The 12,032-nt window shown below is 29.2% G+C and overlaps 1 long non-coding RNA gene across 2 annotated transcripts in view; it reads left to right on the top strand.

Moving 5' to 3' along the window:
- Nucleotides 1–12,032, top strand: part of LOC114126693 (uncharacterized) — a 179,344-nt gene that overhangs the window by 97,749 nt on the left and 69,563 nt on the right. For both annotated transcript variants that reach the window (XR_007604475.1, XR_007604474.1), the window contains exon 3: nucleotides 8,592–8,779. This is a non-coding gene — a long non-coding RNA (uncharacterized LOC114126693). The remainder of the gene's footprint in view (nucleotides 1–8,591; nucleotides 8,780–12,032) is intronic.

The raw sequence follows: 12,032 nt of genomic DNA, 5'->3' as shown, positions 1-12,032 counted from the left end.
ATTTGAGTTAATCATCAACTATACTCGAGTTTTACATCCCCGTCTTTATTTTTTAACTTTAACTTCTCCAAAAATAAAAAAATTCACAATTTTTTAACAAAACTTGTTTCTATATAAGAGAGATATAATTAAAAATACAAGGAAGTTAATCTCAATTAGATTTTAAGACAAATTATAACCTAATTTTATAATTCTCATCTATCATACAATCACACTATATTATTGGAATGAAATGTAGTCAACATTTGTATAGTATACGATACAAGCGTATTAAACAAAGACGAAAAATCCGCTTTAAATCTTCTTGATATGTTTATTTCCAATACACACACACATAAACCAAGCTAGCTGTGCATCTCAATTTATTTTATTTACGGAAAAAATCGACTTCCGTTTAATCAGTTTATACGATTTGTACATTCTACTTAGTGTAGCTAACCTATAGCGGATGTACGAAATGTATTATCGTTTTCATATAACATGTTTTTATTACGTAAACATCATGACGCGTGTATATTAATTTGGTATTTGTTTAAACTTGTATCTTGTGTCTGATATTGAGACGACGGATAATATCGTATATGTATATATTATTATATTTTATACTGTGTAGCATGAAATTGAATTATTACCAATAATGGTGCAGTAAAGTGCAATTCAATATAGTGCATTCGTACATGCAGCAGCGACCTATTAACCAGCTATGTATACATTTAGCGACCCATTGAACTTTTTGGAGGCGTGGACATCGGGATTATATAAATGTAAAGTAAATTTTTTAATAGTAAAACTGAAGAACTATATTATATTAAATATAAAAAAAAGTAGAATAGACCCCCTGACCATTATATTTACTTCTGTGTTCGCCCCTGCAATCAAAATAAAAAACTATCAATAGGTACATATTTATTGCTAGTAATTTCTTGATAATAATGAAATTAGATAAGTAATTTCCCTTTAATCGTTTTGATTTTCTTACTAAGTTGTATATTATATTATTATATTAAAGTTATACTCATCTGACCGTTACGAAAATCCGCATAACCATGTACTAAAATTAAACTCGATCCATTCTGTAACGAGCCATCACGTAGCGTGGATTTATATAGATATATATCAATAGTCAATAATTGTCTGCAGGAAAAAAGACTGCGAAACAAATACAACATATTATTATATTGCTATGTACGATCATTTACAAATATAAAGATATAAAAATGTTTGTATGGACTTTTGAAAATCGTATTTCGATTCTCAACTCCAATTTCCACGGTAAACAAATCCGACATTTCGATTAATTATTTCTTTCCTTGTGAATTTTATTGTGCTCGAACTGAGTTACTTTATTTCCCGATGTGAAATCTCTTGCAACAGATAAACACCGCTCACATAAGATAAATCCACGATTACGCCATAATTTACTATTGTAGCGCTGAATGTGTCCCACGAAGTTTATCCCTGTGATAATTACAATAACTAAAAACTTAAACTATTTGTCGTTTTCACATCTCCCGGTCAAAATTTATAAGATGCATACAATATCTACTTACTATATTACATTATTGTACAGATATTTTTCATTACATAGCGTATATGTATCGTATTATTCACAAGCTGCAGCATCTAAAGTAAAGTAAGCTGTTAATAACTGTATATTATATTTATATATTTAGAAGAGAACGTATCGTAAAATTGTAATCAGATTCACTTTTACGCTTGTTAATTCAAACACTAATTCAATGCGTATTTTACATGAATAATGACTGTACCACTCGTTTAGTCACCACAATACGGTCGGTATTCGTGTTTACGAAAACTTACGACGCGTATATATCATAAAGAGTGTATAAAGCATATACGATGTCTTAGAAAGTTTTCGCGAAATTAACTTCGTTTTATTTGTTTGGAGCATAATAATATAATATAATGCGTATCATGCGAACCAACGGTGCTTTGTGTCCGACTCTTCCGGTACCTATATTATTATAATGTCGTTATTATACACGACGTTATCGTTTTGGCGAGTTAAGACATCGCGAGCGCACATAAACATGGTCGCCTCATTATCATAATAATATCAGGTACTTGAATAATAAAAAGAAGAAAATAAAGTATCTGCTCAGATGTATATTAATAAGTGTCGAATTTAACCGGTCTTATTGAGTAAGTCAGTATAATGTATACGTATTAAATTAAAATTCAATAATAAATCATTGCGTACGAAAGACATTTCTGATCGAAGACAGCTTGTGAGCTTCTATTTTAGGTATTTAAGTACTAAGTATGTTTTATGATGTATAGATATTTATATATTTATATTAAAATAGCAGAGCCTTATATCTAGGGCTAGGATGTTTATGAGTTTGCATATTTTTTTAGATTGTCCAATAGCTTCCATTCTTTTAAAGAAATGTGTTGTATGATATATATATATATATATATATATTATATATACATTCAAAATATCAAAAATTTATTTTGCATATAATTGCATATTTTACCATTTTTTATTTATTCGTGCATAATTTTGTTTTTTCTGTTTTTAAGCGTATATTTGACGGTTTTCGATGCAAATTGTTGAAAAATAACTAGTAAATAATATTCATTATATTAATAAGCGGCAAACATGACGATAACATTATAGTCTATAATAGTGGTGTATCATTGTAGCAAATAAGATTATAAAATATTTAAAATAATCTATAAAAAATGAAAAATACAATAAATATATTTTTGATAATAGGGGGTTTGAACGGGCATGGCGCATGGTATCATAATCGTCCTCTTAAAAAAACGCAAATCATCGCAATCCCACGTCATAATATGCGGGTTACAGTGGTTATAACAACGCATTATAATAAATTATATTGATGCATTGTACGATACACAGTATAGATCAATGTAGGTACTAATTATTATGCACGTATTCGTAATACCCGTCACTCACTAGTTCGAAAGTCAGAATTATATAAGAATAAGAACAGTGTCTATACAACTCATCTGTACGAAAAGGTTAATATACAGACATAACTATACTCACATATTTTACATGTGCACTTATGTGTGTATAGGGATACGTCACTAAGAAGAGATTATAATACACACACACGAGCGCGCGAGTACGCATATAGATATATAGGTACCTTTGGCGGCGGGTCGACGCGATCGGTTATTAATGAAGTCATTTAAATGCATGATCGTGGGCACGCACGCTCTAGTGGGTACCACTATTAATCTGGCGAAATGTCCCCGGGGATCTCTCGGAGCCAATATTTTTTTCTCTCTCTCCGCACCTCACTGCCCCTCAACGTAACCACCGCACCGCGCTCGATCCCTTTTACTACGCTGCTCTCTCGTCATCCCGCGGCCAACGCCGTTTCTCCGCGTCAGTTGCCTCCCCTAACCACGTGCCATCTCTTCTTTCCACTTGCACCGACCCACATAACCGTCCAAGTACGTCTCCTCTTGTGCAATATATATATTCTTCTTGTACATAACTTTAGGTATATATATGTATATATTCTTCTGCTCACGCCCGTGGCTGTATATATGGCTATGTAAAATCCGGGCACTTGACTCGCGGGCTAATTTTTTTTTAAACATTGTTCCGTTATATATTTTTTTTTTTCAGTAGATATCTACAATTTTTCTATTGGACCTGTTATGAATTTGACAATAACGCACCAATAACGTTCATCGTTTATGATATTTTAAATGAATAAAATGGGTATACCTATGATACTCTATATAGTACGTTGTCCAAAACTAAATGTTTTTTTAAAATCGAAAAATGCATATTTTATTTTCGTGAAATTTATAAAAATAAACCTAACCTAACGGGTCCATTAGAATAAAAAGAACTATTTACTCTAGGAACAATGTTTACAAATGTTCAAATCTATTTATTACCAATGTAACCTAATAGTTTTGTAACCAATGTAGAAGAACTTATACGCTTCATTTTCTTTTTAATTATTGTCTAGTATGGATGGAGAATATTATATTTCATATTGTGAGACCTTAAGAACTGCAGAAAATGATTAAAATTCATCATCAATTGAGAAATTGTGACCTGTAACCTCCTTCGTGATTTGGTCCACAATACATGCTTTTCTCAGGAGCTCATGAAATTTGAATGAAATATCGTATGCATATTGTAGATATTATGCAAATATTTTCTTAATGGTTTTATAATTGTTCTAATACTTTTTAATCATATATTTACAGAACTTTGAAAAAGTCCTTTTTAAATTTTTTCAATAATTTCCATTAACTATATCAACAGAATATTTAGAATTTTTGATTTAATTTATAAATAATAAAACATTCTCTTCTTTACGACAAGGTTTATTTTTAAATTATATTTTATTTATACATTTTATATTCCACATATGTGGCTAGCTTAAAATTTCTATAATATTATTGTATTATAATATCCAATAAATGAGTTTGTTTTATGAAAAAAATTCTGTTTCAATCAGAAATCTATAAAGTCGAGTAGGTACTCGAGTATAATTAAATTTATTATAGTAATTAATCTACAGTCCAGAAGTATGAAATATAAATAATGAATAATGATTTTGTCCCCGTGATTCCGATAGCTCGTCTATAATTATTTTATTTTGTTTAATATAATATAATATTAATATATTATTCTGCTCGAATGTGTGTCAATGATTTGATTCTATCGCTAGATAAATATTATTGATGAGTTTTGCAATGATACTAATATGGGCGTACACAAATGTTTATTCATCATAAATTAATAATTTTCCGCTATTTATATACTTAATATAATAATTATAGTAAATATTTGTTTAGTCTTTTTGAAATTTTCCGCATTATACATACATAATCAAAATAATATTATGCGAAAATATTACGAGCGTGTCGCGTAACGAACGTCACAATTAATATATTATTATAATTGTACACTGATAAATATTTATATAAATATTTATATACATATAAAATATAGCATATAATGTATACTATGCTTGAATTATGTATCCGAAATGTTGCAGTCAGAACTTGAATCAATTTTAACTATCAATAAAATCCGTTTAAAATGCTCTATAAAATCAGAAGTAATTTTTTTATGACAATATATTCGAAATTTTTAATGAAATTAAAATAATTGTATAAATAAATCAAATTTTAAATTCGACAATAAACAACAGGTTAATATTTTTTATCTAGTAATTTAGTTTTCTTATAGCAGTCACCGTTTCACAACCGTGCGTAATGACGCGTATAAAATATAGGTATAAAACACGCAAGCAACAATTTCTATACGCATATCGCTTTTATATGAAGATATTAAAATTAAAATCATAAACATTTAAGTAATATTTTAAATCGAAAAAATTATTTTTAAAATCTATTTGCAAATAAGTAAAAGATTAAATCAACATTGTTGGATAAACAAATACATTATAAAACCAATATAATATTATTTTTAATTAAAAACAGTAAAAATTAATATTAATAATCTAAACTTAAATTAAAATTCAAAATTTTCATTCCAATATCAAATACTTATTGTAGAGATTCATATAGTGTGTGTACTGTGTATAGTATCGTGACAAAATTTAAAAAGTGATGACCATTTTGACGTCCGTATAACTTGTAAGAAGACACGTTGAGTCAACTTAATTTTTAGAGTAGATACCTATAAATAAATATAATATGGTGCCATAGCTGTGGTTTTCTGAATCACAATGTACCCTTCCTCCTCATTCCTACTAGCCATGCAAGGGTGCTATGAAGATATGTGTGGCCACTTCTGAGTCTAAAAGGTATTGGTGAATATATCGTATAAAAGAGGGGAAGGATATAATACAATTTGAGGAGATGTGTTTCGGTTCTCATGAATTTCACTGAACACTTGTCGAGAGAGATAGTTTGCAGTAGTTGTAATAAGGAAGGTTAGTATAGGATATATGAAACAATCGTTTGAGTGATTTTTTGATGCAACAAATTATTTATAGACGTCGATTTTTGATATAAGTTTGATTCATCGTCGAAATTCCAATCCCCATACCAATTATTTATATTTATATTTATGTATTAGTACCAACATGTACAATATTTTTTGGGATTATAATTGGTATAATATTGTTTGTAGATGTAAAAATAAAATTAACTGTAGATTAACACTATCGATTTAAATTGAGCCAAATTTGGAGTTAGCGTGTACCCTTCTTTTTCATATTATGTACTGAAGTAATTACAAGAAAATTACTCAAATAAAAATAAAATATTATAATTTTTAAAATAGTAGTTTAAACTTTTAATCGTCGTCGAGAGAAAAATTAACGTCGCCGTGGTCAAATCTATTTGGCGGCACTCAGGAACATTGTACGTCTCTCGTACTCTTGCGAACTTAAAACTTTTTATGTTCACATGTTTTCCATTCAATTTTGTGCAGTGATAGATAAACATTTTAAAATAATATTTAAATATCGTCATTATAGATAACAACACAAACTTTTAAAATGGTGGAGCATCTCGTTTATACTTATATTTTGTTGAAGTATATTAGATTGTTTTTATTTATATTTTTAGCTTATACATTTTTTATTTGAATAAAAAAAAAGTTAACAAATATAATTTTCTATACTTTTTACAACAATAATACAATAAATTGTATGAGTTATTTAGTTCAACAACTTCCAAGCTCTTAAACGTAATAGCTAATTAAACGTGTGAACAATTAATTAATTATTTTTACCATCAAGATTGTCAGATCAACTTCTAATATATTTTTCAGCAGTTAATGAGCAATAGCTGCAATCATTGCACGTAGTATATTGAACATCGACTGACTAAAAAAATTCAAGATAAAAACTATATTTTGGGGTTTGTTTTTCTTCTAATACTGTTTGTTATTTTATATTTTAATTGTATCTACAAAAGTAAAACCAGTCAAAAAGGGGTTTACCTTAAAATATTTTTGATTAGAGATAATGATTATTATTGATAATGGTCAACTCTTTACCGGGCTGCACCCTAATACTCTATTGTACTTAATACACATCCACACTTTTATATTTTCTAATAATAAAACCCTCGCAATTTTCTCAACATAACCGCGGACAGCTGCCATCGCGGGGTGAAGACGACTGACGCGTAAAAACTATAGTGCCTATATATGTATAGATACTATTGTTTTTATGTGTATTATATATATGTTGTATTGTGTTGTTTATTATGGGAGCACCGCACATCATGTGCTGGGCGATTGTTCGGATGAGTCATTATTATAATATATTATATACAAAAATATATATCGTATCAAGTCCGATTGTAAACCGCGCGACGGCCGTAATGTTATACTGATCGGTGGCGATGGTGGTGACGACAACTTACTGCAGTACCACAACAATATAATATGTATATATATATGAATATAAATATAATGACAATAATGTCCGGCACAAAAGAACACCGATTGCGGGGTTGACGGCATCACAGGAGTCGTGTATATGTGCTACAAAGTTGACCCCTCCGGTTGTTAAAATCTAAATTACACGCCGCACAGAGACGACAATGATAATAATAATAATAATAATAATAGCAATACGTAGGTTGTACGCACGTATTCGTGTAAGCGGCAGCCGCATTCGATTTTATAATATTATACACCAACTGCGGTGATACAATGATGCGTTATGAGTATATATCACATACATATACCCCCCTCAACGCGTGGTGACCGGAGGGCTGCAAAAATGAGCGTATATTTAGGATTTATCAAAATTTTCGACGAGGGGCTTTGGATAATATACATTTAACAGAAATTGTATTTTACAGAGATAAAAATACTGATTCTATACGGCTATATTATTTCTGCTCGACCCCGTGGTCATTGCTGCGTATGATGATGACGATCGATCGATGTATGTTCGTGATCGGATAAATCCCCCACCAATTATATTTTTATACTTATACATACATATATATGTGAGGCGATCCGTTTATCGTAAGGCACTCATTATTTCAGAATACACATTTTTTTTGAAAATATTTTTTAAAACAATTTATTTTTCTGATTTGAACCAAAAAATTAAAAGTGCATGAAAAAAATTAATAAATTATAACGACAAAAATAGTATAAAAAAAATATTTTTAAAGTCAAATTTTACTTTTTAACTACTTAAATAAAATAATAAAAAAAAAAATTTTCAAGAAAGTAATAATATTAAAAATAATTAAATGTCATCTTAACACAACGTTAAATATATACATATAAATACGGTAAATAAACGTCAAAACCTATCGTGTACGAAAAATAGTATGTATTTGTAGTTATATCTAGGTATAAAACGTTAATATTATGAAAACATTTAAATTTTTTACGTGCAATAGTTATAAGTTCTCAGATAATTTAAAAAAAAACTTAAATCGTTTAGAAGTTTAGAACAAAGTTTTATGTACATATTGTCTTCAATATCAAATGATATACTAATATGTTTGATAGTTCTGCAATGTAAACTGTCACACTGATATAACTAAAACAAAATAGTTATTCTCGATGCATATATATGCTACTTTAATCAGTTTCTGATTACATTTAACCATGATTTCAGATACTAAATAACCGATACGAAGTATAAATACTCCCAAAAAGAGACATGGCGCAGCGTGGTTGTTAAATTATTGCTGCAGACAGATTGCAGTTATTTGCATTTTAGTCAAGACTTATTGCAACGGCTGAAGCTGAAAGGTCTCACACAAAGGATACATGCAGACTACAGAAACTTAAAAGTTATTTCGGGTAAGTCGTAGATATTTTAAACTATTATCCACAGAATAATATCATTCATGGTACAGGTTAAGAATGTGCATATATTTTTTCACTTATATAAATTATTATTAGTAGACAAACAAAAGTGTTGGTAATTAAGAAAATTATAATAGCAACTAATGGAAGTTAAAACAAATGTTGACGAACCCCTCCAAAAAAAAAAATAAATAAATAAATAAAACATTGTCAACCTGGTTAGTCCGCTGAATATTAGTGAATGGAAACCATCTCTATAATATATTGTGTTTTCAGATTTAATCGTGAAACCTAAACATAATATATTTGTATTATAGGTACATTTTACAGTTTATAGATGTTATAAAAGACTTAATAATATTAGGATTATATCACTAATGTGGTTCCTTTCAATTTCGAATGTTAAGTTCGCTGCAAGTTTTAAATCTAAAGCTAGGGTCGAGTTTTCTTTTGCTTATACTTTTCCCGTCACTACCATCATATGCATAATAATAGGAGCTTTGTAGACTTTTTTCCGGGAAACTAGGTAGACTCGTATATATAATGTATTATAACGGAAATCTGCAGCATTTACTGTAGGTACTATGTATAAACTGCGCCAGCCGGCGTAGAGGATGACCCACGGAGATCTGCAGGGACGCCCTCGCTCTTATTGTTGTTATCGTTATTATATTATTGTCGTGCGCCCGCGGCCGGAAGTGACCCGGTGACGGTTCAGGTGCAGCGGCGGTAACGGCTACGATGTCCATATTATACCATAGTGTATGCAGTGTTGTAATCCTTTATATTATTATATTATATGTCCGGAGCAGCAGTAGTTCCGGTACCCCTGCGTATTGTATCGTATAGAGTAGTCACCCTATCCGGTTTTGTATTCGTATAAACGATTTTTGTTGTTACATTAAATACTATTTATATAATATTATAATACCATAAATCGCGAGAGCGTTCTAATTTCGATCAACTGTGTCCGAGGCGTCGAATAATCACATTTAAACATTATTATTTTATTAATGAGATATACATCTACACCTACACGGTGTATTTATGGCCAGGTATAACATAAAAACACAAGTAATTATATTATAATAATAATAATATGATTATTGTAATATTCATAAATTTGAAATATTATATAATGTATAATGTATATGTGCTTATGCGACAATCACTACTCGCTTACTGGAATATCATAATATAATATAATACAATTCTCACCACGTCATCTCTTCATTCTTCAGTCATTATTCCAGTCATCCAAGATATGAAAATATATTATACTATTTATAGTATAACATTTTATGAAATTCGCACAGTCGTTTCGAGTCGATTGTAGTTTAATAAAATATTATACTGCAAGATAAGTATCGACGTTTCTAAACCGGTCATGTACATATTATAATAATATAAAAGGTATGAGTACCTAACAATATTATACGACTTTTATATTTATATTTTTACAAAAATCTTGTCTATGAACTAGAAAATTGATGTGTTATTTTTGATTTGAATTCGATTTTACAGTTGGCTACATTATTATAATTTATAATTTTTCAAAATTATAAACACATAGCATACATGCAGAATGCTAAGATATATACAACTACAAATATAATAGGTAGGTAGCTAAAATTTCAAACAATAAATAATAAATTCATAAATTTACAAATTCCAATGCCACATAAGTAAATTTTAACGACTATCTATAATACATTAATATTATTTTTATCGAAAATGTCCAGTTTTTTTTTAGAATTAGTGTGCGACGAGGAGGAGTGCAGTCTTAGTCACCTGCGGCTCAAACCGTAAAACGATTTTTCATTTATATATATTTACGCGCGCCGTATTGAATTTTAACCGGACGAAAGCTTCCAATTAAAATAACGACAGATAAGTTTGTGGTGGCCATAAATTTCCAAGTATACGCGCGGACTTCCAAAACTTTACCCAGAGTTTTTTCAGTGGGACGCGTGAAGAATGTTTTTGTATATAATATATTATGTAGTCTCGTCGCCACTGGTACTTTTTTCTTTTCTTTTAGTTTTGTTACCCTCGCCGTTTTTCAGAAAACATCTGCAACTTACTAAAACCGCGAATCAATTATAAACGCTAACGATTTAACAACCATTTGTCCATATAAATAATAATGTAATTGTACAGGTCCATCGTCTAAATCTCCATTTACATTTTGTTAATTGGCCCCCACTTTTATCAATGTATCTTGAAGGGAAATTACAAATGTATTATACGAAAGTAAAATGTCTTATAATGATTATTTCCATATGTTTTGTAGATCGATGCAAAAAAGCTTACAAATAAACGCATCTATATAACCGTTGAATATCGGCAATAATATCTATTTTTTTTTTTACTATATGTCCAAACATTGTATACAAAAACGTATTACAAATTTCGCCAATAGCTACATGGTTTTTAACAATTTATAAATTCTATGGGAGAAAAGCATCCATATCACTGTATCGGTCTTATGTGTGAAATATATTATATCATACGAAAATTATACAATAAATTTATCAATAATTTCTAAGCTACTATTAATCAAAAGAGGGAGTGTCTTGTATACAAATTTTAAAACCGATTGAATGAAGCTGCTGTTTTTTGTAAAGTAAATAATTTTTATTAGTATAAATCCATAGTACTAAATATTGTTTTAATGTTTTTGTAAGACAAAACAGTAATTGTACGAATATAAAATTGAAATTAGGATTGTAGCTATAATATCACAACATTACGTGGTATAATTACTTATATATTTCTTGCGTTTAGAGTTAAAATATGCAATAATATCTATTATACTTGATAAATGTATAAACAAAAATGTAATTTGTATAAACATAGTCCGTGAATATAACAAAAACCAAATTTGAAAATGGACACTACAAAAAAAAACATAGGTTCTAATAAGTTGAATTATATTCATAGAGTTATTTCTTATCAGTTATCACATAAGTATACAATTGACAATTTTCGGCGTAACTATTAGCACTTACATTAATTATCAATAGATGTTTGACTATACTAACCTATGGTTGTCTACATAACGGTATTTTATATACTTATTATAATATTATATTAATGATAAATACCTATAGATAGTTATGGCTTATTATACTGATTTCCCTTAGTTCTCTGCTCCTACAATCGTTTCAGTCCAAATATGAGATTTCGCGCCTAACCTAAATCACCCCATATTATATGTACCTACCAGTATATATGTACAGGGTGA

Source organism: Aphis gossypii, chromosome 2, assembly GCF_020184175.1.
Source record: "Aphis gossypii isolate Hap1 chromosome 2, ASM2018417v2, whole genome shotgun sequence".
NCBI lineage: Eukaryota > Metazoa > Arthropoda > Insecta > Hemiptera > Aphididae > Aphis > Aphis gossypii.
Note: the sequence above shows the minus strand (reverse complement) of the source record. Positions and strands in the feature narration are given on the sequence as shown.